This window comes from Cricetulus griseus, chromosome 2, assembly GCF_003668045.3.
Source record: "Cricetulus griseus strain 17A/GY chromosome 2, alternate assembly CriGri-PICRH-1.0, whole genome shotgun sequence".
Taxonomy (NCBI): Eukaryota; Metazoa; Chordata; class Mammalia; order Rodentia; family Cricetidae; genus Cricetulus; species Cricetulus griseus.
This window is the reverse complement of record NC_048595.1, coordinates 459,407,432-459,435,120: the sequence shown is the minus strand read 5'-3', so window position 1 is coordinate 459,435,120 and position 27,689 is coordinate 459,407,432. Positions and strand designations below refer to the sequence as shown.

Here is a 27,689-nt window from a genome sequence, read left to right as displayed (position 1 = left end):
TGGTATTTTTGTGGACTTTTTCTTTTGTTTTGCTTAGCTTTGGCTTTGTCATATTGGTTTTTAGCCTGTTTGTTCTGATTTTCATTTTTGTGCTTTTGTAGGTTGTTTTGTTTGTTTGCTTCTTCCTTGTTCCTTGCTTTTTGTTTTTGTTTCTTGTTTGGGGGCTTTTCTTTTTTGAAAGAGAGAGAAAGAACATAAAGCTGGTTGGGCAGGGAGGTGGAGAGATCTTGGAGGAATTGGAGGAGGGGAATAGATGATCAAAATATATTGCATAAAGTTTTTAAATAAAGAATTAATAAAATAAAATATCTCTATATTTTAAAAGGAGGTATTTATTGTCTTTGTGTAAGGAGCCTTCATAACCATTTCAATTGTGCTGGTTCTTGACTCCTGGGTGTTGGACTTTAGCTAGACTCTGGTGAGACACTGCTCCTGTCTTCCATGTCCCCTTAATTTCCCATGCCTTTCTAGGTGTTTACTACCAAGCCCATTGACCAAGTTCAACCCCTGGAACACACATAGTGGAAAGTGATTCTCTCAACTTGCCCTCCGAACTCGTGCTCTGGCACATGGTTCCCCATCCCCTTAAATAAGGAAATAAGGAAATAAATAAATGTCAGAAGAAAGGGAAAAGCCCACCAGAAGCTTCCAGCTGGTTCCCTTGAGGCCTGAGCTTCTCCCTGCTTTCTGCAATGAATCTTGTGAAATGAACAATAAGGTGTTTGTTTCTGCAAAGGGTTCCTGCCTACTTGGTCAAGCAGAGAAAGGCTTCTCAGGCTGAGAAACAGTTTCACAATAGAGTCTTGGTTTAGGGGTAGCATCATGCGATGGTTTGAATGCACACACTAAAATGAGCAGAGTGGTGAGCTTTGATCCCTGTTGTGAGATGTTAAGTGATAGGGTAGATGGAGCCTATGAGACAGGACTGAGGAAAACTTAGTTTAACCCATTCTTGGTTCATGGCTTCTGTGAATTGCTGTAGGAGTTGCTGACGGGCAATGTTAACCATCACACCTGGCTCTTTTAACATTTGGTAAGAAAGGATTCTCCCACCTCCCATTAGATTTTTTTATCTTATGTGTGTGGATGCGTTGCCTGAGTGTGTGTGTGTGTGTGTGTGTGTGTGTGTGTGTACCATGGGTACGCCCGGTACCCAAGAAGGCCAGGAGGGGGCGTTGGACCTGGAATTACAGGTGGTTGTGAGCCACCATGTGGAGGCTGGGAATCAAACCTGGGTCTTCTAGAAGAGTAACCAGTGCTCTTAACTACCCAGCTTTGCTCTAGCCTCTGCCTCCTGTTCTTGAGGCCAGTGGCTTAACTGGAATCGTCCATATCCATTACTTTAAATTAGACCTTTATAAAGCAATAGGAGGAGAAAGCAATTGGCACAGACTGCCTGTCCAGCCAGAAAGGGAAGGGATACAAGCATGGGTCACACTGCAGGTGACAAAGAATACCCTTCTTGTGTGTGCTTCCAGTCTGCGGTCACTAAAATGTAATGGAAGTGTGGGACTCAAGGTAGACCAGCCGGGTTACCCTGACCTGCCGAGGCTTTTAAAACTGTTCATGGCCCACTTCTGCCGCTGTCCAGGCGGAGCATCCACCACTGTGCTGAGGACCTGAGAAATCATAGGACACTCTGCGGGTTAAAGCAGGATTCGTGCCAGGTGCCTCCCCCCAACCTCCTTCTCTAATTCAGTTCAGGGTTTTTGCCTTGGTGAACATTTCATTAATCTTGATAGCCGAGCACTAGGGAGGGACAGGCACAGGACGTCATCCTCCATTATATATGGAGTTCTAGGCCAGCCTGTGCTACGTGAGACCCTGCCTCAAAAATACAAACAAAACTAAACTAAAAGAAACAAACGAAGCCAAGACGTGGTGGTGCACACCTTTAATCCCAGAACTCTGTGAGTTCGAGGCCAGCCTGGTTTCCAAAGCTACACAGAGAAACCCTGCCTCGAAAAGAGAGAGAGAGAGAGAGAGAGAGAGAGAGAGAGAGAGAGAAACTAGGCAGGGAAGTTCAGGTCTTTCCTCTGTCTTGGGGACACCTGTGGGGACCTGACAACTCGGCTGTCCAGCCCTGGTAAGTCTTATTATATTAGCTTGATTGGATTGAGAGACTCCCGGGAGGTTAGGGAATTTGGGTGTGTTGGCATGGGCGTTTCCTGGGATGACTGGCATATGGGACATATTGAGGAGGGAAAACCTGCTCTGAATAGGGCTAGCGCCGTGCATGCGGATGGAGGCCTGAACGGAACAAGAGGAAGCCGGCCAGTGGAGGCATGTCTGTCTCTGCCTCCTGTGCATCGTGGAATGAGCCACTTCCTTCCACCACGCATTCCATCTCTGCCATGGTGTTCCGTCTCACCGCACAAAGGCCCGGAGGCAACAGAACCAACAGACTGTGGACTAAGGAGCCAAAGCCAACTTCCCTGTTTCATTTACTTTTTTCAGGTGCTTTGTCATTGTAATGGATAGTAACCCAAGTCTTTTACATAGTAGTGCTATGTTTTAGAGTCTTGGATTAAAATGTCCCCAATTTCACAGGACAAATTCTAAGGGTCTTGCCTGGAAATGGGGGCCAGAACAGACCCATTGCTCAATAGCTCGGGGGACTCCACGCTTCTGAATCTGTTTTCTTGTTACCCGGATTCACATTCTAAGGGTTGCCTTCTCTCTGCTCATGTCCTCCTTTTTCACTCACAGAAAAAAGTCTTTGGATTTTTTTCCCCAAGTGTCCATCCCTGTAAACAATTGTATTTTCACCTCCAAGAATAGCTGCATTCTCTCAGAGTTTTCCCTTGCTTGAATGTCTGGTCCCCATCTGGGGCTGCTGCTTTGGAGCGGGGATGTGACGACTGCTTGACAGACAGTCCGCTAGGAGCCCTTTGAAGGTTACAGCCACTTGAAGATCTAGTCTAGGTCTGCTTCCCTGACTGGCTGTCACGAGCCACTCTATGTACCCTTCCCCGACAACTGAGCCTCTCTGCCATGACTTCCTGCCCCCTGAATCCGTGGTGAGCATTTTGTCACAACAGTGGGGACTGTAAAACCATAACCATGCTGTCTTGCTTGGCACAGGTGCTGGGAACAATACAGGAAAGGAAGATAAGTCACAGTGTCTGCTCAATGCAGCAAGTCCCACCTGCTCTGGTGGGGCTCACACCTCCCAGTGGAAAACAGGCGGCAATCCATGTACCTTGTGCAAAGAAAGTGCTTTTGAGTAAAAACTATTCTGAGGGTTAAAACTCCAGCCAAAGTTATCCAAAACAGAATTTGAATATAAAAGGCACTAAATCTGTTCTCCAGAACTGGGGCAGCCTGTGCTGTCCCTCTGGTCACCTCGGAGAATACTCCAGGACACAGAAAAGAGGAAGTTATCAGGTTCACATAGCTACACACACACATACACACAAACACAAACACAAACAGATACATAAACACACAGACATACACAAACACACATGGACAAACACACACAGAGACACAAAAACACACAGACATACACACAGATACACAAACACACACAGAGACACACAGCCACAAACACACACACAGACACACACAGGCAGACACACAGATGCACATACACACAGAATTACACACACAAAAATACGCAAACACAGAGACACACATACACACCAAAACACAGAGACACACAGACACACAGATGCACACACAGACACACAGATGCACACACAGACACACAGATGCACACACACACACACACACACACACACACACAGAGAGAGAGAGAGAGAGAGAGAGAGAGAGAGAGAGAGAGAGAGAGAGAGAGGCTAGCCTTTCAAATAAGGAGAGTCAGGGGTCAGGCTTATTCCTCTGAGCCAGTTCCCTCCCCCGAAGGGCTGCCAGTGCCAGCAAACAGACAGGTCACCAGTAGAACTTGAATTTGGGGATGAACAATGAATACATTTTTCTTTGTAAGAACGCCCCTATTGTTATTTGATTGAAATTTAACAAGCCATCCTATGTTTTATCTGGCAACCCTTCTCCCAGCACTTAAAAAAAAGTATCAGTAGTATAGTTACAGCAAAGTTGGAGAAAGCACAGAGGGCAGGGATGTAACTCAATATGGAGTGCCTGCCTAGCATGTGCAAGGCTCTGGTCTCATCTCCGGCATGCACAAGAAGAAAGATGGATAGAGCTTTTAAAGCTGCCTGATGGAAGTCAATCAAGAAACAGTCATGCAGGGCTGGAGAGATGGCTCAATGGTTTAAGAACACTGACTGATCTTCCAAAGGACATGGGTTCAATTCCCAGAGCCCACATCGCAGCTCACAACTGTTTGTAACTCCAAGATCTGACACTCTCACACAGACATATATACTGGCAGAGCACCAATGCACATAAAATAAGAATAAATAGACTATTTTAAAAGAAAAAAAAGGAGAAGTCATGCAAAGGGATGGGCTTTTGTTATTGTTGATTTCTTCCCCGGTCAAAACAACCATGGAAAGTGTGTCAGAACAGCAGGGAGTCAGCAGAAAGGGGCTGTAGCTTTGCTATGCCGGACTGTCTAATTATCTGTTATTCTCCTTTGTCTACCTCTGAACTCAGATCCTGGCAGAAGTTGCTCATAGTTTTCCTGTTTGGCTGAATAACTGAAGAGGGGCCATCAGGAGGGTTTGCATGTGCCGAATGACAAATTGAAATAAAATTGTAGCTTTATATTTTAACACCCACACTTATTTAATGAACACAGTAAGATATTTTATGTGTTGACTCCATCACACACCTGTACGTTGTCTGCCCTTAAAGAATAAGCTGGAGGGATCTGGGGCCATCCAGTTCAGCCTTGTGTTTCTTCCCAAACTAGGACATTTCTCTGAGGGTCAGATTCCTAGTATGTGACCAGGCAGCACCGGATGGAACTTCTAAGGGCTCTTCTCTGTCTTTTGAGTTGACAACCCCTTAACGGGCTTTTGAAGGCCACAGAAATTTCATAACCCAGACAAGAGAATGTGTGTCAGTGTTTTTGGAGTTTCAGCTTGGGAAATAAAGTAGCCTTGGCTCTACTACCGAGTAACAACCGTAAAACATCAAGGGTTGAACTTTTTTAAAGGAAGAGAGTGTGTGTAAAGCATCTGGATGGTGATAGTGGCATTCATCCTGCAGCCAAACCTGCCCGAGGAGCAATTGTTCAAAGGCTTTCTGAATGTTTTCTGAAAAACATTAACCCCCTTTGAGTCATAGCACAATGACCTAGCACATTCGTACATTAAATGGCAAAAGAGCTTGAGAGTTTAACGATAAACTTTCTACCCGACTGTTGTCTAAGCAGGGTCCAAAGACTGGAATTTCTTCTATTTGGGCCATTTCCTGCTGGGGAAATCTGTTTTTCCTCTCTGCCTCACTACTGTTGGCCATGTGAGTTCCCCAGGTTTCAGGGTCTCAGCAAGTTCCTTAAGTAGATAGATGGGAGCAGATGATTCCTATTTATTTTCTGAGTATAAGTGAATACAATAGCTACTCTGTGTGTGTGTGTGTGTGTGTGTGTGTGTGTGTGTGTATGTGTGTGTGAGCATGCATGTGTGTTTGCAGAGAGGGCGGTACGTGTGAGAGTCCAATGTGCCCTTAGATGTCAGTTGCATAGGATCTCCCAGAGCTGGAGTTACAGGCTGTTGTGAGCAGCCTGATGTGGGTGCTGGGAACCAAACTTGGGCCCTCTTCAAAAGCATTTTGTGTTCTTAACTCCTGAGCCATCTCTATTTCATTCCCACCCACCCTGACCCCTGCTTTTCTTGAATTTTTTCTCTCTCTTCTCTTGTTAAATTTCCCAAACCTGGAGTTTTGTTTGTTTGGGGCCGGGGGTGTGTGTTGCTGAGATAGGATCTCTGTATGTAACCCCGGTTGTCCTGGGACTCTATGTAGACTGGGTTGACCTTGAACACACAGAGATCATCCATATGACAGTAAAAGTAGCCACTGTCACAGGGAGCATAGATCATGGGCCTCCACATGGTTTCTGGTAACAGCACAGACCATGCACACAGCCCCCAGCTGCAGTAGGACCACAGACCCAGACAAGGCTCCCAGAGGCAGCCTAGACCATGGACATCAACATGGCCTCAGGTGACAGTGAAATCCACCCAGGTCAATATGGCCCTGCAGTGGCACAGCCCACGAATATCAACATGGCTTCAGGCTGCAGCACAGACCATAGACATCACACGGCCTTCCGGAGGTTACATGGGACATGGACATTAACACAGACCAGGACTGCAGTAGGACCACAGACCCAGATGTAGCCCTGGGTGGCAGCACAGACTTGGAGTCACTGTGGCTTCAGATGGCAACACAGGATGCATCAATATGGCCCCCAGCAGCAGCGTGGCCCACAGGGCTCCACACGGCTTTAGTCAGCAGCACAGACCTCAAAAGTCCACACGGATCTCGAGCTTCATCATTGCCTGGGGCAGCGAGCATGGATACAGACACCAGCATGGCCTCTGGTGGCATCACAGACCACAGTGGTGGTCCATCGAGGAGGTCCAATCCAGAAAGCGAACCATTCCTAATCTCAAACATTGTTGTCCAGAACCAAGGCCATCCCTTGGCCAGGTGGTGTGTTGTGGTTGGGGAGCAGCTGAGTCTTCATCCGTGTAAGCTCCAGGCTGCTGCATTGTACGAGGTGACCCTATGGGACAACGACATGGTCCCGCTGTTGACCTTAGCGCCTCTCTCACACCTGTCACCACCAACAGGCTCCAGTCCCAGCTCTCTCCACAGTGCTCGCTTTTCTATTTTTTCCCACCTCTCCATCACATATTTGTTCATTGATTGGCAGCCTGGCTGCATTCCACCACCCCAGGCTCTCTTAGGAGGTGTGGCCTTGTTGGAGGAAGTGCGTCACTGTGGGGGCGGGCCTTGGGGGGGTCTCTTTTCTCAAGCTTCTCTCTGTGTGACAGTCAACTTCCTGCTGCCTCTGAGTCAAGATGCAGCCCTCAGCTCCAGCACCGTATCTGCGTGCAGGCTGCCATGTTCCCCATCCTGATGACAATGGACTGAACCTATGAAATGTAAGTGAGCCGCCCCAATTAAATGTTTTCTTTATAAGAGTTGCTGTCGTTGTGGTTTCTCTTCACAGCAAAAGAAAACCTTAACCAAAGCAACCATTTATCCATGTTTTAAGTATACTCACAATTGTGTTACAATTGCCACCTCTATCCACTCCCAAAATTCTTCATTTTTCCAAACAAAATCTGTTGGACATTATACTAAATGAAATAAAGGAGACATAGAAAGAAAAAGGGTGAAAAGTCCCTCAGGCATCGAGTCTAAAATTTAAGTTTAAGCAAAATAAAATGGAGGCTCCCTGGGGCAGCGAGCATGGATACAGACACCAGCATGGCCTCTGGTGGCATCACAGACCACAGTGGTGGTCCATCGAGGAGGATGAGACCCAGCAGTGGGAATGATGACAGGGTCAAAGGGTACGTGGGAAGCTGGCTCTGCAGGATGAGCATGTCACGTGATCCCTGTACTTGTTACTCTTCTGTTAGACACCATGATCAGGATCAGGCATGGTGGTGCATGCCTTTAGTCCCAGCACTCAGAAGGCAAAGGCAGGCAGATCTCTGTGAATTTGAGGCCAGCCTGGTCTACATAGAAAGTTCCAGCCAGCCAGAGCTCCAAAGAGGTAATTTGTCTCAAGTAAATAAACAGATATAAATAAATAAAATACTATGACCAAGAAGGGGTATATTGGGGCTAATGGTTCCAGAGGGACAGAATCCGTCATGGTGGGGGAAATGTAGCAACAGGCAAGGAAGCGTGGCCTGCAGGAACAGGAAGCTAGATCATCACGGTTTCAACACACAGGAAGTGAAATGAGGTTATAAACCTTCAAAGCCCACCCCCGCTGGTACACTTCCTCCAGGAAGTCTCTATCTCCTAAAAGTTCCATATCCTCCCCAAAGAGTTACTACCAACTGAGGACAAAATGTTCAAACACACAGAGCCTATGGGGGACATTTCTCATCCATTTCACCACGTGTGTAAATATATATGTGCTTGTGTGTATGTGTGTATCAAGGTAAGTCTATTAAAATGGCATGTTTCACACTTTAATGTATCCAATTTAAAAAAAAGGAGTAAGGAAATAATAATGATTTCTTTCCAGTTTTCTGTATATGTAACATAACAAAAAACACTGAATTTTGTTGATGAAACATTTAAAAAGTCATCTGGTTTTTTAAAAGCAAGTGTTTCTGTTATGATAATTTTAAAAATATTTTTGAGAATATAATTACATCATTTTCTCCTTCCCTTTTATCCCTCGAAAGCCTCCCATGTACCTCACCCCCTTGTTTTCTTTCAATTTCATGGCCTCTTTCTCTTTAGTTAGTGGTAGTGGTGAGGTTTGTGTGTGAGTGTGAGTGTGAGTGTGTGTGTGTGTGTGTGTGTGTGTGTGTGTGTGTGTTAGGCAAATGCAGCTTGCTGCTTGCTCGGTTATGACAGTTTTACTTCCCCTGCCCCTTTAAAACTAGAGTTCATAGAGTAGACACTAGAAAAGGAGGGGCCTGGCGCTGCACTCACAGGGATGTTACCAGATAAATGACTATGATATTTGCCTGCTCCACCAAGGCTCTGTTACAAAATGAGCTCAGACTTGGGGAATCTGTGATAATGTCCAACAGTCACCGCATTCTTGAATAAACACACAAGAATTCCCTTTAATCTTCCATTCAAGCCCTTCACTGAGCTTAGCCAGTGCACAGACCTGCATGCTGGGCTGGGAAATCTGGAACTCGTTTGCTCATCTCCCACTTCTCTCTGGGTTCTCTGGTTGGACAGAGATCACATCTGTTAGTTCTTTCAGGGTGTTGGGTGCCATTAATCTAAGTCAACAGCCAGCCTTGCTCTCATCTTCTACCATTAGACACTCCCTTCCCATCTGCCTCTGAGAGGACACAAAGCCTTCAGCATCCATACTACCTTATCACAGGCATGACACACTTCTATTTATATTGACTTCTTTTTGTCTTTTTGGTTCCATCAGGAAAAAAAAAAATGTATTTGCTGTTAAACACATCCTTCGTGCTAAATTTTCATAATAGATGTCTCAAACGTCAAGATGTACTGTCATGATTCCCCGACTAGCTGTAGGATCTATGGACACGATGCACTACTTTGTATTATTATAACTACACTAAGAAGTTCTGCATAGTCTTTTAAAACCTATTCCCTTTAAGTTTTCAATTAATCTAGAATCTTCGTCATGTGGTGCACTGTCTCTACACCTATCACATACCAAGTCACAGCAGTGTCGTCGCCGTTAAATGAAAGGGCATGTTTCTTTCCCTCCACATTTTTCCTGTCAAGTGCACACATCTCCACACTGCCTAGACTCCATTTGGAGACTCATTCATCAACTCCCTGAGACCCAAGACAAAGTCTGTAAAACCTTGCACCTTGACCTCTTGCAGGACCCAGCCAATGGAAAACCTGTCCTGCTCACCCGAGTCCTCCACATCGGTGCTGATGCGGACGGAGGGCTACTGCAGCCAAGGAAGGCCTCTGTCACTTCCCAAAGTGTTTGATACTGCAACGTTGCCAGGAAGGGTGGCAGGACCGTCCTAAGAGGGCAAAAAGGAGAGAGATTGCTGTTTACTCTTCAGTCCATTCTCACATTCTGCAGATCTTTGCAAGAAGGTTGGTGTGAGAGAGGTTTCTTCCTCACCTCTATCTGTCTCCTTCATTGCCTCACATACACAAGAGTTTCACTATGTAGTCTAGGCTGGCCTCAAACTTGCCATCTTCTTGTCTCAATGCTGGGATTGCAGGTGTGCACGGCCGCACCCAGGAAGAGGTTCCCTTTCTGGGCTCAACTTAAAGAAATGCAAAATGCATTGGGATTTAGACACACACACACACACACACACCACACACCACACACACACACACACACACACACACACACACACCTTTTATTTATTTATTTTTTGTCAGATTTGATTGCAAGAAACCATCCAAATATTATCAATACGATTTACAGTAAAAGCAGTCTCTGGAGGCTCCTCACATTCACCCCTGACTTAAAGTTGCCATGTTTAGTCAGTCAATGAATGATGACAGAAAAAGGGCATCCAAAAAGTAAAGAATCGGCAAAATGATCCTGTTTGTAGACAACAAGATTTTATAGAGAGGAAAATCAAAAACCATCCCCTATTACAACCCGAGGGGTTTGTGTCCCAGAAACCTGTCTTGGAGCACTGAGGGAATGAAGAAAGGACGGATACACAGACACATGGACAGAAGAGCTGGGGTCGGGTAGATTGTGCGTGCTCTGACGAAGCTGAACCAACTACACCAATAATCTTTTTTTTTTTTTATGCATACAATGCTCTGCCTGCGTGTATGCCTGAAGGCCAGAAGAGGGCACAAGATCTCATTACAAATGGTTGTGAGCCACCATGTGGTGTCTGGCAATTGAACTCAGGACCTCTGGAAGAGCAGTCAGTGCTCTTAACCTCTGAGCCATCTCTCCAGACCCCTATGCCAACAATCTTGAAGCTCAGAGCGTAGCACAGGGGGAGGAGTCAGCTAGGGTCAGCTGAGGGTCTCTGCAGGCTGTAAGCATCGGGGAGGAGGAAGCTGTGGTTGGTGGGTTTTGCACACACTAGTCACTCATTCATAAACACTATGCTTGCACACGTTGCCAACATTCACAGTCAGACCAGAGGAAGGATTTACCTCCCTCTGAGCCTCACGGGGTGGAGGGGGGGTGGAGGGAGTTTTGTCCATTCCCTTGGAACTGAGGCATTGGGTTCTTTGACATGGTGGCACTACCACTACAATTCACATTAGCTCAAGACTTTCTCTATGCTTTATGCATACAGGGCTTCCTCAGCTCCCCCTTCCCAAAACAAACAACAACAAAACACTATTAGAGCTGATAAATTAATGCAGTAAGGTTACAGAATACAAAATAAACATACAAGACAGTAAGTAGTTTGTATCACAACTTCTGAAACTTTTTCCACTAGTGGCCTTTTTGCACATTTTATGCAACTCTGGGCATATGGGCATATAAAAGGTATATGAGATCTGGCAAGATGACTCAGCAGTTAAGGGCACCTCTTCCTCTTCCAGGGGACCCATGTCACAACCACCTGTGGCAAGGGATCTAACACCCTCTTCTGGCCTCCGAGGGCACTTGCCCACATGTAGTGCACACTCAGACACTCATGAACATTGTGGTGGCTTGAATGAGAATGGTCCCTGTACCCGTAGGCTCAGTCAACAATTGGTAGACTGGGAAAGATTAAGAGGGCCCAGTCCTGGGCTGTTTGCTGGCCCCGGGTTCTATAAGAAAGCAGGCTAATAACAGACTCTGAAGATCCCCATGGAAGGCCTCACCCTCCCTGGGGAGCAGAAAGGGGATGGGATAGGTAGGGTGTTAGTGGGGGGCAGGGGAGGAGGGGAAGGAGAGGGAACTGGGATTGACATGTAAAACAATCTTGTTTCTAATTTAAATTTAAAAAATGGAAAAAAAAAAAAAGCAGGCTGAATAAGCTATGTGAAGTAAACCAGTAAGCAGCACCCTCCATGGCCTCTGCATCAGCCCTGCCTCCAGGTTCCTGCCCTGCTTGAGTTCCTGTGCTGACTTCCTTCAGTAAAGAACAGCAATGTAGAAGTGTGAGCAAAATAAACCCTTTCCTCCTCAACTGGCTTTTGGGTCATGGTTTGTCTAAGACAACAAGGTTGATACCAGCAGAAACTAGCCCAAACTCCCACAGAACCAGGGAAGAGCAAAAAGCTGGCAGAGAGAGGATCGCAGAAGCCACGAATCTCAGGAATATGGCTCACCACCCTGACCAGAGGGGCAGGACAGAGCTCTGGAATGATAGACTGGTGTTGTCTCCTAACCCTTCCGAGTTTCTCCCTGTAATCTGCTGGCTGGAATAAGATGTAGAACACATCTCTAGGATTCTGTCAGTATCTTCTCAGCTCACAGGCTTTCTGAATGAAGCTTGATTTTAATGTTATTTTTCAGATGTGGAAAACCAATCAATCTGTGGACTCCCAAAGAGATTTGACACCTGAAAGATCTCTGGTTTATGGTATAGAGAGTAAAAAGTCAAACCAATGTCTACCAGGCTGTTCTGTTCTCACCAGGGACAAATGAACCTTGACCAGTGTCATTTTTCTGAGCCATTTGTTCAGTAATTTCCTGCAAACAGCGGTTTCTTTTACGCAATTAGGAAAAAATTTTGGAGCTGGGATATGGCTCAGTCAGTAGTGTTTGCCTGGCACAAACAGGTTCTGGTAGTTGACTTTAATCCTAGCATTAAGGAGGAGAAAGCAAAAAGATCTGAAGTCCAGAACCATCCTCAGCTACAGTGGGAAGTTTGAAACCAGCCTGGGTTATTTATGTAAGACCTGTCTAAAGAAAAGGAAGGAAGGAAGGAAGGAAGAAGAAAGAAAGAAAGAAAGAAAGAAAGAAAGAAAAGAAGGAAGGAAGGAAAGAAGGAAGAAAGAAACAAACAAAGAAAGAAAATTGTCAGACATGCTCACCAATCTTGAAGAAGGAAAAGATGCTCTCTGCATTTAACCAACTGTGGATTGAAAATATTTGTGGGTAAAAATGAGATTCCATTGAATATTTATGAACTTTGATGGGGGGTCATTATTCCTTGAGCAATACAGTATAGTAATTATTTACATAGCATTGATCTTGCATTCAGTATTCTAAGTAATCTGTGTTATTTAAGCAGGGAGAACTGAAGAACTACATGCAAATAAAATGCTGTTTTATAAGCTACTTGACCATCCTCAGATGTGGGTGCCTGTAGGGGACCTGAAGCCATTCCCGGGTGAATCCCGAGAGATGGCTAACACAGGAAATACGAAGCCCTGTGTAACTTGAAATCCCGACTGTGTCTGACTTAGAAGATGCCAAGTCTTGTGTTCCTGGCACTGTGGGTGGAGGGTTTTCTGTACCAGGTTACTAACACAAGATGCATTAGCCCATAGCTTTAGGAATTGCAGATTTCTTGGCACCAGGGGACGATGAGTAACTCTCCCCACTCCTCTTGACTAATAGAAGCCTCTTCAAATATTTCTGGACCTCACCTTTCTCCAGCATTAAGGTGCATAGAAACCATCTGGTAAGAAGTTCGGCTCTCAGGCCACTCTCACCGGAGTTCTGGTTGGAACACATTGTTTGCATTGACAACAGCCCTGGTATCATGTGACTTGACTGCAGACCACATGGTGGAGAGCGCTGACCGAGGGGATTTACATAGCTCATCATGCATTAAATGTCATTGATAGATATGAAAATTGTCCGGGGAGATAACTCCGTTGGCAAAGTATTTGTTGAGGAATTGTGAGGGCCGGAGTTCAATCCACACCACCCACATAAAAAACAAAACAAAACAGATATGGTGGCAGACACTTGTAATCCCAATACTGGGGAGGTAGAGACATTTCTGGGGTATGCTAGTCAGACAGCCTACCTTAGTCGGGGAACATCAGGTCCTAGTAAGAGACCTGGTCTCAGGAAACAAGATAGACGTCTCCTGAGGAATGACTCCTGAGGCTGGCCTCCGACATGACACATTCATGCGTAAACATGCAGACACATATACACGTCCACACACATGCATGCACACACAGATACGCACAGATATGCATGCATACATGCTCACCAACACATACACACACATGCATGCATATAGGCTCACCAACATACACACACACACACACACACACACACACACACACGAAGATGTAACACTCACAGACTTTGGCACAAACATTGACTCACAGGACATGAAAGTGTGATAAAGGGCCCACATCTTACATTTCAATTTAACCATTGGCAGTTAATCACTGGAGAATGAAACAAGAATTGCATGGTTATTTTCACTTACGAGATATGGCATTGATGGCAGTTATGCATGGCTTAACAAAAGGGATCTGTTCTGAGAAATACCTCACTAGGTGACTTTGTCACCGTGTAAGCATCATGGAGCACACGCTTACACAAACCGTTGTTTTTCAAAGTCACCAATCAACACATTGCAGGATCTCCATGTCACAAGCAGCCCATCCTTGACCAAAGTGCTGCTGTGAGGTGTGTCACTGTATTTCAATGTCTGGTTGGGACAGAAGGAGACAGAGTCCCTTAGCATCTTGCTGAGTTCTCACATCTAAAAGGGACTTTTCTGACTTTCAGTGAGTAGATTAGAAATGAGTTGACACACACTTGCTGAGTTTTCGTGGGTTGCAACTGTTCAGCAAAGCTTCAGTGCAATCTGCATTTTCAAGTTTGGCCTCGTGCTGGACAGGCTCCAAAGCTACACAGAGAAACCCTGTTCAAAAAATCAAAAACAAAACATAAATAAATAAAGTTCCACCTAGCACTCTTTGATAGCCTTTTTTTAAAAACGCCCCTGACTCAGTCCATATTTCTCCTTTCTGAGCTTCATTCTTGTGAGTATCTCTTGTGAGTATCACTCCCAAACTTGGCTGTTGCTCAACTTCCCTAAGCACAAAACTTTTGCCTCAGCTGGACCCCAGGTTCCAAGCAAAGCAAAACTCACAGCCCCTCCTACAGAGCTTCGGGTACAGTGACAGTACAAAAATGTCTGTGTGTGAATCCATGAATTTAGCAGATGTGCAGATGTGTGGGCAGCCACGGTGCCTTTCCTGGGTCAATGGCCTCTCTGGGGGGAAAGAGTCATTTGTTACAGAAATATGCATTTAAACTCACGAGAACTGGCCCCTGCCTTCTCAGCGTGTAACCTATAAACCAGTGCCAGCCAATGAGAATGCAGCACAGCTTAGGAATGCAAAGCCAACTCCTAACTGTATATATTTAGTAGTTCTAGTTTTAAAAGTAAGAAAGAGCAGGTGAATTGTTTGTTTGTTTGTTTTGTTTTGTTTTGTTTTTCGAGACAGGGTTTCTCTATGACTTTGGAGCCTGTCCTGGAACTCTCTCTTTAGGCCAGGCTGGCCTCGAACTCACAGAGATCCACCTGCCTCTGCCTCCCAAGTGCTGGGATTAAAAGCATGCACCGGGCTGGAGAGATGGCTTAGCGGCTAAGAGCACCGACTGCTCTTCCAGAGGTCCTGAGTTCAATTCCCAGCAACCACATGGTGGCTCACAACCATCCGTTATGAGATTCGGTGCCCTCTTCTGGTGTGCAGATATGCATGGAAGCAGAATGTTGTACACATAATAAATAAATAAAGTCTTTAAAAGAAAAAAAAAAAAGCATGCACCACCTCCACCCAGCAGTGAAATTAATGTTGAAATGACATTGTATCTAACCCAATGTGTCTAGAATATCATTTCATCACATAATGACTATACACTTAAAGACTTAAATTCTGAAGTTTTTATTTATTTTTTCTTTAAGAGGCGTTGTTACAATATAGCTCTGGCTGGCCTAGAATTTACTGTTTACACCAAGCTGGCCTCCAATTCACAAAGATCCACCTGCCTCCACCTTCTGAGTGCTGGGATTAAAGGCGTGAGTTACCACCCTTGACTTTTTAGTTTTAATTATGTGTATATGTGGCAGGGGGTGAGGGGTTGTGTACCTGAAGGCAGTGCCAGAGGAGGCTGGAAGAGAGCACTGAGTCCCCTGGTGCTTGCGTTACAAGGGTTTGTGCGCCTCTTGATGCAGGTGTGGGCAATTAAGCTCCAGTACTCGCTCTTTTCATTGTACTAGGGACTAAACTCGGTGCCTTGTGTGTGTCAGCACATGCTATACCCTGGTGTCCAACATAAGTTACTAATGAGATATTTTACATTCTCTTTTCATACTGTTTTTTAACCTGGTGTTGCTCCCTACTTACATGTGGAGTGGTTCTGGAATTTTGTTAGCCACAAACAAAGCATGATTTCCTTGTTTTGTGACTGTGGAAATAATACCCACCTCACCGGGTTCTGTAGGGATAAAATAATAGAGTGTGGAGATGAATAGTGGCATATGCCTTGAAGGTTTGTTTCTTGCTATGCATTCAAGAAAGGTTAACTAGGGACTTGGCTCACTCATGTCAAGCTTCTGTTGTATCGTCTACATTAGGAGAAGCAAAGTAAGTCATTTAGTCAACAAAATGTCAGTGGGAATGGAAAGCTGTAATCCTCCCATGCCTGTGCAGAGGGTGGAAAGGAAGAAATATTTGCTGAGCTCACTTGGTTGAAGATACATTTGCTGGTCTGAATTGGGTTTATGTTGTTTCAGTTGTGTGGTGGCTAATTTGGCAGCGGAGTGGCTAACAAAATTCCAGTGTTGACACGATCAAGTGATGCGTGAAGGTAGTGTGTACCGCACCTCTGGGCATGCCAGTGAGAGTGTTTCCAGAGACAGAGCCAACCGAGTGGAAAAGAACTGCTCCCTGTGTGGACAGGGCTGGGCCCAGGAAGAAGAAGCAATTGTCTGAGTTAGCCATTGTCTGCTCTCCGTCTTCAGAAGCCAGGTTCCTTGGAGTCTTTATGCTCTGAGATTCCCACCAGTGCCCATTGATGCTTTAGGTCTTTGGCTTCTGCCTGTGGGCTGTATCCTTGCCTCTTTGGTTGAGGCTTCCCACTTCTTAGCTTGAGTCACACTACTAGCTTGCAGAATGGAACTTTTCGTATCTGTGGTCTTGCAAGCCATTCCATGAAGTCCAAACACACATCACTCCTAGGTTCGGAGAGTTACAAAGGAGGTATTAGAAGGGCAGGGTTTCATGGATCTCATGTATTCCTTGTCTTCCTGAGTCAGCCTTCCAAGGGCCAAGATTACAGATGTACACTGCCATACTCAACGCACAACATCCAAATTTACCTGAGGTTGGACCCATTTTTAGATGTCAAAGTTCTAGAAGATTCTTTTATTTATTTAAATTTTTTTCTTTTCTTGTGGTTTTTCGAGATAGGGTTTCTCTGTGGCGTTGAAGCCTGTCCTAGAACTAGCTCTTGTAGACCAGGCTGGTTTCAAACTCACAGAGATCCACCTGCCTCTGCCTCCCGAGTGCTGGGATTAAACGCGTGCACCACCAATGCCCGGCAGAAGATTCTTTTAAGTTTCAGTTTCTATATGACTTTGAATTCGGACTAGGGTTCTAATATATCAACAGTCACTGAGTCAATACACTCTTAGGATCAACTATCAGGAATCTCAGGTCTTATCTGGGGTTTAGCTAGAGAACAAGCCCCTCTGACTGTCTATGTCTAGGTCTTTCTTCAGCTCTGAATCTTCTCTGGGGACACAAAACTAAACTCCTCTTGATTTTGTTTCTTTGTTCATTTGTTTTGAGATGGTCTTTTTGTGTCGTTCAGGCTGGCCTGGAGCTCCCAATTCTGCTTCTGCTTTCTGATGGCTGGGATTACAGGTGTGGGCCCACGCACTGCTATTAAGCTCATTTGTAGGAGTGTTCCTGTTGCTGCCTGCCTCCTTAGTCTGTACAGAGTGCAGACGCTCTCTGCCCCTGCTTGCCCCAGCACCTCAAAAGGCAAAGTATGGGTGGGACTGATGACTCACACTGGCCTTTTCAAGCTGGGGGATTCAGCTTGGGCCCAGGGCCACTCTAGACGGAAGATCCACAGACAACACAGACCTCCCCCTTCTGCTTTCCAATTCCATGGCAATTCCTAGTCCACCGGGCAGTGCTGTCCACACGGGGCAGTTCTCTATGGCCGCGGCATCTTGTCTCCTCTCCATCCATCCACGGCACAGGCTGTACACTGCCTTCCTTGGCTTCCAGGCCGTTGGGGTTACCTGATGATTCCCCTCTTGAGTTCTCTCTGTAAAAGGTTGCATTAACATGATTTTGTCATTGGGGGTTCCAAATAACAAACACTAAATTTTTATGCCTCTCCCACTGTATCAGTTAGGACACTTTGTGGAATAAAACGTTAAGTATGTAGGTTTCTGGGAGGCTAACTAGGACCTGGGCTCCATAAAGTGAGTGTAGGCTTTTAATTGTCCTTTTACCAGTGAGAAGATCTGACCCAGAGCTCCGAAGGAACTTCTTCATTACATTAACTCTGTTTATTTGGACACGATCGTGGACACAGTGGTTTTCTTCCGTCCAGCACGCCTGCCTTTGAAGAAACAGCCTCTCTCTTCACTCTGAATGATGCCTCTGGATGTTCAAGTAGCAGCTCAGCAAGTGACCTGCCGGCTGGGTCTGGGCTTTCAGGGCACCTGCTGTGAGGAACGTTCTGGAAGCTGTGTCACATCACTGGACAGAACCTGACAGAGCCAGATGGATTAGGTTAGCATTTCTTTCTAGTGCTTGTTCCTTATTTACATTTCTAATTGCAGTCTCTGTCTGGAGAAATACTTCAGGGGATTTAGGGTCCATTGGATTTAGAGATTTGGTGCTTTTAAATGGAAAATGAGGTAGGGAGTCAGGCATGGTGCAGGCCTTTAATACAGCTCTCAGGTAGCAGAAGCAGGTTAATCTCTGTGAGTTCCAAGCCAGCCTGGTCTACATACTGAGGTCCAGGACAGCCAGGGCTACATAGTGAGACCCTGTCTTGAGAACCAATAAATAAACAAGCAAATAAATAAATAGAAGAAGAGATAGCTTGGTTGTAACAAAAGCCTTACTACCTGTAAATAATATTAATATCTCATTGTAAATCAACCTCAGAATGAGTCTCATTATGCAACTCCCAAATATGCTACTTTAGCAAAAGGATTATTTTGAGCCAAAGACAACTGAGAATCACCAGAGCCATCAGCTTGACCTGCCCCTTGTGAAGGTATTTAGCAGTAACTCCACCTTTATCTGCTGAACGTCTCACTAGTCTAATAGCTACCATTTTAAACACTTCAAAACATCTTTGTTACTTACAAAGGACTCCAAATCCATCAAGCAATTATCCTCCAGTGCCTCCTCCTCCTCTAAGCCCTGGGCCACCACCAATCTGCCCAAAGTCTACATCAATTTACCATTCTAGAAATCTCCCATGAATAGAATCATACAACACGAGGAGGGCGAGATTCTGCTACCACAGGTATTAGTCTGAATGTCCTCATTGCTACAAAATGCTAAGCGTCTAAATCATATAAATCTTTAAAAAAAATTTTAAGGGTCTAGAGAGATGGCTCAGTGGTTAAGAACGCTCATAGCTATTACAGAAACCCAGGTCCAGTTGCAGCACTCACAACCACCTGTAACTCCAGTTCCAAGGGATGTGATGCCACACACAGGGGTCACATAAACTCTCAAAGACATACACATACACATAAATTTAAATAAGTAAAATGTTTTAAAATTAAGCTATTCAAATCATGATTTAAATTTTCTCTTCTAATATACTGTTAACATTTTTGTTTTCTCATAATGAGTGACATTCCAAAGCTGTCACCTTTACTAACTATAGTTCTCTATTCTTCTTGCAGATTATTGAAATAAACTGTGTTAACATTTTTATGACTTTTAATTCCCTTCCTTAAATTGTTTTCTAAAGTCAATTGCTAATTTCACATTTGTGTCTGGCACATTGGAATACCACTCCACTAAGCCCATGTAAAAACTGGCTTTTATCTCCAGGGGCCATGTTGATATGAGTTTCCTGTGCTGCCATGTGAGGCCATGTTGATGCCCATGGTCCAGGCTGCTTCCGAGGGCCTTGTCTGGATGTGTGGTCCTACTTTAGCCAGGGACCATGCTTGTGGTCTGTGCTGTAGCCAGAAACCACGAGGAAGCCCATGGTCCGTGTTTCCGATGACTGTGAAGAGCAAGTAGGCTGCTTTTGCATGATCTCAATCAGTGCAGACCCACATTTGAGAAAGAGGGACATGGAAAAGTGTTGTGACAACCCCTACCCCCCTCACCTCCCCCCATAACTGCCTAAGCAGTGTTAGACCTCCAGAAAACTCAGGTATCCGGGGTCCCAGGCCATGACCGCGGTCACCCCAATCACCAGGCAGATTCAAGAGCTTGCTGCAAACTGCACAAGGCTTTATTGTTTTTTAACAAGCTAACCCCATGTTAGCTCGGGTCTTTCACCCACCCGCCATGGCGGATAGCTAGAAAAGACAGCTCCTAGGGCCTCCCGAGAGATCTTATAGGACAGCGTAAGGGGAGTGTCTAGGGGTACGCACAGGCTCACGATTGGTGTGCCTCCAGGCTTGGAGGGCTTGCCCTGTGTTGATTGGACAACTGGTTGTTATGGCTCATAGGCCCTCCCAGGGTGGTTGCTATGCTCTGTGCGTCATTGCTGTGCGCTTGTCCGTAAAGCACACCCAGGGTTGTAAAGCATAACGCCACCAGCTAACTTCTGATTGGCTCCTTGTCACGAGGCAGGGATCTGACCTTCTAGTTGACTAACTTCTGATTGGTTCCTTGTCACAAGACAGGCATCTGACTTTCTAGTGACTAAGACAAGGTCATAGAGCACGTGTTCGGCCGTTATGGCTGCCAAAAGGGAAGCTGTTCCCTTCAGCAGGAAGCCATCAGAGAGAAAATGTGTGACAAGGATGCGGAAGTTAGCTCTCTACAATTGATGGCGCCTGGTGGGGTGTGGGAGGGGAAGACCTCAGTTCTGTTTAAGGCGAAGGCCACTGGGAGTTTGACCATGCTCCACTGAGTGTAGGCATAACCACTATTTTTCGTAAGGAAACCAAGCACAAGTTTAACTCGTCCAAAGCCACACAGCAGCAAATGGTAGGTGAGGACGGAGGCCTAGGCTGAGAACTCTGGCTGCAGTTGTTAGGTTTTTGTTTATTTTTTTGTTTTGTTTTGTTGTTGTTGTTGAGATAGGGTCTCCCTATGTATTCTGGCTGGCCTAGAATTTAATATGTAGACCAGACTGGCCTAGAACTTAGCATGTAGACCAGGCTGGCCTAGAACTTAGCATGTAGACCAGGCTGGCCTAGAACTTAGTATGTAGACCAGGCTAGCCTAGAACTTAGTAAAACTCACAGAGAACCCACAGGCCTCTGCAGGCACCAGACACATACATGATGTATATATTCAGAACATACATAGACAAAACACCTACACACATAAGTTTTAAATTTTTTAGAAGACTTATTTACTATGTATACAGTCTTCTCCCTGCACACCAGGAGAGGGCACCAGATCTCATTAGAGATGGTTGTGAGCCACCATGTGGTTGCTGGGAATTGAACACAGGACCTCTTGAAGAACAGCCAATGCTCTTTACCTCTGCGCTATCTTTCCAGCCCATAAATTTAAAATTTTTCAATTAAAAAATATAAATATTTTTATTTTAATTTATGCTATGTGTATACCAGTTCCTATGGAAGCTGGAAGCAGATGTTGAATTCTGTGGAGCTGAGGTCACAAGCAGTTGAGTCCTCTGGGACAGAAGTCAGCACTCTCAACCTCTGAGTCAACTCTGTGACCCCTACTTATAAAAAGCCTTAGCCATCTATTTTTGTGTGACATTATGATAAAAAGTAGCTTCTCTATCAAGTTCATATTTGTAACATCTCTTCTCTCAAGAACAGTGCCTACTGTCCAAGAAGACATATTATATGTTTTTGTTTGTTTGTTTGCTGTATATCCCTGGGTGGCCTTGAACTCACTCTGTGAACCAACCTGGCCTCAGACTTGTGTCATTCCTCCAGCCTGTGCTTCCTAAGTTATAGCATTACAAGCATGAGCCACATGCCTGGCAAGACAGAACACTTTATATCTTGTTAGATATTTCTGCTCCATATTGAAAGCATCGTCCTCTGCTTGAAATGACTCAAGCGCAAAAGAAGCCTCAACAAGAAAAGGCCACAAACCTACAGCCCACCCTCCTATTGCACAACAGTGGACAAATGTTTAATGACAATGAACCCTTACACCTAGACATGCGTGTTGAAAATGGAAACTTGTTAAGTATATTTAGCACACACAATCACACGTAAGAATATACACACAGGCCTGAGGTTCACTTCAGGGACAGAGCACATACTAGCAGCCGTGATGAGCTCCCACGTTCAAATATCCTCTGTCTCTACATCAAAAGCAAACAAATATTCAAAATTTAAGTGGATAAGGGTTCTAGATTTACAAACGTCTGTGCCCAAGATAAATGTTCCGGGGCTTAACATAAAAAATTGACCCATATTATGTCTTCAACAAGTGTTATTAATCTTGATAACAGTTTTTTTTTTTCAATAGTCTTCTAATATCTCTGTGTGTTAAGGAATCAAAAAAAAAAAAATAGTTTGGTGGTACATACCTGAAATCCAAGCATTCTGGAGGTGGAGGCAGGAATATCAGGAGCTCAAGACCAGCCGTGGCTACATTAAGAAAAAAGAAATAGGGGGCTGGAGAGGTGGCTCAGAGGTTAAGAGCACTGGCAGCTCTTCCAGAGGTCTTGAGTTCAATTCCCAGCAACCACATGGTGGCTCACAACCCATCTGTAATGAGATCTGGTGCCCTCTTCTGGCCTGCAGGCAGAATACTGTATACATAATAAATAAATTAATCTTTAGAAAAAAGAAATACAGAAATAAAAACCTTCTCAGCCCCTATTCTTCACAAGTGTAAAGGAAGCAAATGACCAAATTTCTGAAATATTATTGTTAAATGTCTAAACAGAACATGAAAATTTAAAAAAAAAAAAGAGTTTACACAACAGCTTCTGTGACTCAGAACTTAGGAAGCATTTCCCATGAGTTGCACAAAGCTGTCACTACATGAGACATGAAACCACAGTGCAACAGAAATAATTATCTTGTGTGTCACAGTCAGTGAATCATTCAGTTAGATAAACAACAAGATTCCAGTAGAGGTCACTGCCACTCACTTCAACACGAGAGGAAGAAGGTGGTGGTGTTTTAATTGTGTGTGCGTGTGCTCTCACCCTCCAGCCATTGTGTTTTGTTTTTATTATGTGTCTTACCCCCCCCACACACACACACCCTTTGTGTGCACAGGAGTGCCAGCAGCTGTAGAGATCTTAGATGTCCTGGAACTAGAATTACAGGCAATTTTGAGTCACCTGAAGTGGGGGCTGAGGGCTGAACCCCTGTCCTGTGGAAGAAGAGTCTGTGCTCTCAACCACCAAACCTGTCTTGATTTTGTTTTGAAAGAAGGTCTCATGTACCCCAAGCCAACCTTAAACTTGTTATGTAGCCATGCTGGATTTCTGGCCTTCCTTCCTCTGTGGGCCTTCTAAATGCTGAGATTATTGGCATTCACCACCATGCTTGGCTCTAAAATCATGAACTGACTGAGAAGGAAATGTTAAAGGCATGTACTAAGATTGTTTTGAAAACCAATTATTTCTTTTAGCACATCTACTATATCTCATTACGCTGAATCAATTTTAAGTCCAGTGAACCAATGCTTTATAAAAAGTACATAGATTATTTTAAGGATAACATATAACTGATGATAATTTTTAAATGAACTGAAATTATTCCTATAATTAACAAGAATATATCATCATTGAAATGGTAGATAGTGGGGTAGATGGGATAAATTGTCACAAATCATTATTCAAAAATGGTTTGTTTTTTTTTTTTTTTTTGCTTTGGTGTGTGTCTGTGTGTGTGTGTGTCTGTGTGTGTGTGTGTCTGTGTGTGTGTGTGTGTGTCTGTGTGTGTGTGTCTGTGTGTGTGTGTCTGTGTGTGTGTGTGTGTGTCTGTGTGTGTGTGTCTGTGTGTGTGTGTGTCTGTGTGTGTGTCTGTGTGTCTGTGTGTGTGTCTGTGTGTGTGTGTGTGTGTGTGTGTGTGTGTGTGTGTGTCTGTGTGTGTGTGTGTGTGTCTGTGTGTGTGTGTCTGTGTGTGTGTCTGTGTGTGTGTGTGTGTGTGTGTGTCTGTGTGTGTGTGTCTGTGTGTGTGTGTCTGTGTGTGTGTGTGTGTGTCTGTGTGTGTGTGTCTGTGTGTGTGTGTGTGTCTGTGTGTGTGTGTCTGTGTGTGTGTGTGTCTGTGTGTGTGTGTGTGTCTGTGTGTGTGTGTGTGTGTCTGTGTGTGTGTCTGTGTGTGTGTGTCTGTGTGTGTGTGTCTGTGTGTGTGTGTCTGTGTGTGTGTGTCTGTGTGTGTGTCTGTGTGTGTGTGTCTGTGTGTGTGTGTCTGTGTGTGTGTGTCTGTGTGTGTGTGTCTGTGTGTGTGTGTCTGTGTGTGTGTGTCTGTGTGTGTGTGTCTGTGTGTGTGTGTCTGTGTGTGTGTCTGTGTGTGTGTGTCTGTGTGTGTGTGTCTGTGTGTGTGTGTCTGTGTGTGTGTGTCTGTGTGTGTGTGTGTGTGTGTCTGTGTGTGTGTGTGTGTGTGTGTCTGTGTGTGTGTGTGTCTGTGTGTGTGTCTGTGTGTGTGTGTGTCTGTGTGTGTGTGTGTGTCTGTGTGTGTGTCTGTGTGTGTCTGTGTGTGTGTGTGTGTGTGTCTGTGTGTGTGTCTGTGTGTGTGTCTGTGTGTGTGTGTCTGTGTGTGTGTGTCTGTGTGTGTGTGTGTGTGTGTGTGTCTGTGTGTGTGTGTCTGTGTGTGTGTGTCTGTGTGTCTGTGTGTGTGTGTCTGTGTGTGTGTGTGTGTGTGTGTCTGTGTGTGTGTGTCTGTGTGTGTGTGTGTGTGTGTGTGTGTGTGTGTGTGTAACTCTGACAGTCTTGTAACTCACTCTGTAGACTAGCCTCATTGAGCTCACAGAGATCTACCTGCCTCTGCCTTTGAAGTGCTGAGATTAAACGCATGCACCACAATGAAAGTACTAGTTTATGAACATAAAATACTCTTCGATTAAACACATTAATTTAAGTGCCGTCTTTGCCAAAAAACAATTAGGGTTCCCTGAGCAAATAACTAGTTTTAGGTTAGAAGTAGGCCTGAATCATTCTTATCCCAGGAGGTTGAAAATATTCAAACACACATGAGCACATCAGTGAGATGGTTCAGTGGGTGGAGGTGTTTGCTGCTACACCTGATGGCCTGAGTTCAAGCCCAAGAATCCATGTGGTAGAAGAAGAAGACTGATCCCTTTTATGCATCCGTGTTTTCTGTGGCATGAACATCTCCCCCAACACACAAAATAAATATAAAAATGTTTTAAAGTAAATGCCAAATTCTTTAAAAATAACAACAGAAAACACACAGGACAAGTAAAAATCAGGGGTCTATAAGAATAGTCTTTGAATGAACAAGTTTAAGATAATTTAAGCATTACCAAACAATAAAAATGGAGCAGTAGTCAGGCATGGTGTCACATGCCTTTGACCCCAAAATTTAGGAGGCAGATCTCTGGGAGTTTGAGGCCAGGCATGTCTACATAGTAAGACTCTTGTCTTCCAAAAAATAAAAATATTTTAAAATTCTGAAGGATGTGTGTTTGTCTGTGTGATGAAATGTCTAAGCAAAATAACTAATGACAGAAGATTTTGCCTCATGTCTCTAGAGTTCCCAGGGTTTCCCTCTGATCATGGCTAAGAGAACAGGGTGGGGTAGAGCTGTTCCTGTCATGGTGGTTGGGAATCTGCACCAGCAGGGATTTTGTTTTTAGTGTTTGCTTCTCTCCATCTATTCCATCCAGGCTCGCAGGATAATGTGCTGTCCATGCCCGGGGCAGGCCTCCCTTTGGTTAACCTCTTGAAATGCCCTCATAGACACACCCAGAGAGGCATTTTATTGACCCCTCCACTCCAGGAGCTATCAATCCCATCAAGTTAATTGTCAAGTTTCAACATCATCATCTCACAGAAGTGATTGGAGCAGCTATACTTGTGGTGTCCAAGGTCTTGGGATAAATGATTCTGAGGGGTGTGTGCACTAAAATAAAATAATAGAGGAAGCTTACTCTATTCAATGTAAGTGTAGACTCTAAACTCCTAATGCAAAGATAAAGCTGGGCAGTGGTGGCACATGCCTTTAGTACCAGCACTCGGGAGATCTCTGTGAGTTCAAGACCAGCCTGGTCTACAAGAGCTAGTTCCAGGACAGCCTCCAAAGCCATAGAGAAACCCTGTCTCAAAAAAAAAAAAGAAAAAAAGAAAAAAACAATGCAGAGATAAGGCTCCTGTAGGGACATCATTAAAATTAAATAACAACAGTAACAAAAAAGATTAAAAGTACTTTCTTTTACTACTTTCCTAATACTTAAAATCTAAGTTGTACTGAATGTTATCTTAGATGTGTTACCTTAAAAAAATAAACTTGTTGGCTATTACTATATTATACCAGTAACAGATATCCTAATATTGAATTATCTCATAGTTTTTTTATAAAAGTTAGCCAGAGACCTATCAGACTTTCCAATGTTGAATTATCTTATAACTTTTGATATAAAACAAAAGATGGTTGGAGAGTTATCATTCTACCTGAAATGAAGGAAATAAAAATACTTAACGATGGTACTGGGCAGTTTTGTGTGTCAACTATACACATGCAAGAGTCTTCAGAAGAAGGAGCCTCAGCTGAGGAAATGACTCCATGAGACCCAGCTGTAAGACATTTTCTCAATTAGTGATCAATGTGGGAGGGCCCAGGCCATGGTGGGTGTTTCCATCCCTGGACAGGTGGTCCTGGGTTCTATAAGAAGGTGGGCTGAGCAAGCCATGGGAAGCCAGGGCACCATGGACTCTACATCAGCTCCTGCCTCCAGGATCCTGTCCTGTTTGAGTTCCTGTTCTGACTTCCTTCAGAGAGGAACAGCAGTGCTGAAGGGTAAGCCTAATAAACCCTTTCCTTCCCATCTTGCTCTGTGGTCATGGTGTTTCATGGCAGCAATAAAAACCCTAACTAAGACAGTGTAATTGACAATGCAGCATTACGTTGTTAATGTATTCTTATTGTTAATGTAATGAAACAGATACAGGTGAGTGTTTTTATTTTAATTAATTTTAAATCAAAGTAGATGAATGAGGATCAGAAGAAAAGAGGAAAGAAAGAAGGGAGGGCGAGAGGAAGGAAGGAAGGAAGGAAGGAAAGAGAGGAAGGAAAGGAGGAAGGAAAGGAGGAAGGAAGGAAGGAAGGAAGGAAGGAAGGACAACTTGAAGATAGCAAGTAAATATCAGATAAGACGTGAGCGACAGGTGAAAAATTGAAACTAACCTAAATCATCCTTCTGACTTCACATTGCAGGGGGCCAGGGACTGTGGAGTAGACACCTCCTGCCGCTGCCTCTCCACACCCAGTGTGGCTTCATCCTCATCTCAAATGTTACACCTAAGGGTGGGTGTTCTGTAACTGGCAGCCAGGATTTATTGTCTCCTGGTGACAAAGCCTGGCCGTGCGTGCTGTCAGCTTCCACTACTGCTGGTAGCTCTTGGTCTTGACTGGTACCAAGGAAACATCCTGCCCTGAGGACCTGAAATTAATTAGAGGATTGTTGGTTTAGCTGTGACTCATACTCAGAATTTTCCTCTTCAAACGTTCAGGCCAGAGGCTCTGTGCTGCGCCTTCAAACGAAACGCCTGAGACGAGAACACACAGCAGCAGTTTCATTTTTGGGTTGTTTGTTTGTTTGCGGTTTTTGGTTTTAGAAGGGGGAACTTCCATACTGTTTCCATAATAGCTTTAATAATTTTCATTCACTCTAATAGTACAGTAAAGGTTCCCTTTCTCGGGCCAGAGAGGCCTTGACCAGACTCAGCTGGTAAAGGAACTTGCACCGAGCCTGACAACCTGGCTTTGTTTCCCAGGTACTGCCTGGTGGAGAGAGAGAACCGATTCCCAAAAGTTGTCCTTTGACCTCCACACACAGACCAGAAGGCTGTGTCATGAATACACTCTCTCTCTCTCTCTCTCTCTCTCTCTCTCTCTCTC

General features: G+C 44.6%; 1 long non-coding RNA gene across 6 annotated transcripts; it reads right to left on the bottom strand.

Annotated features, from left to right (window-relative positions):
• Positions 1 to 4,688: 4,688 nt before the first annotated feature.
• LOC113830872 lies at positions 4,689 to 27,124 on the bottom strand. Of its 6 annotated transcripts, XR_004768837.1 has the most exons (8): positions 26,976 to 27,121; positions 15,918 to 18,221; positions 13,905 to 14,345; positions 9,707 to 9,854; positions 9,485 to 9,602; positions 8,747 to 8,808; positions 7,166 to 7,241; positions 4,689 to 7,034 (listed from the first exon to the last, which is right to left on the bottom strand). It is a non-coding gene; the product is annotated as an uncharacterized LOC113830872 (long non-coding RNA). The 6 variants fall into 6 exon arrangements; XR_004768836.1 differs by having other exon boundaries at positions 7,166 to 8,808; positions 26,976 to 27,124; XR_004768838.1 differs by lacking the exon at positions 7,166 to 7,241.
• Between the last annotated feature and the right edge of the window lie 565 nt (positions 27,125 to 27,689).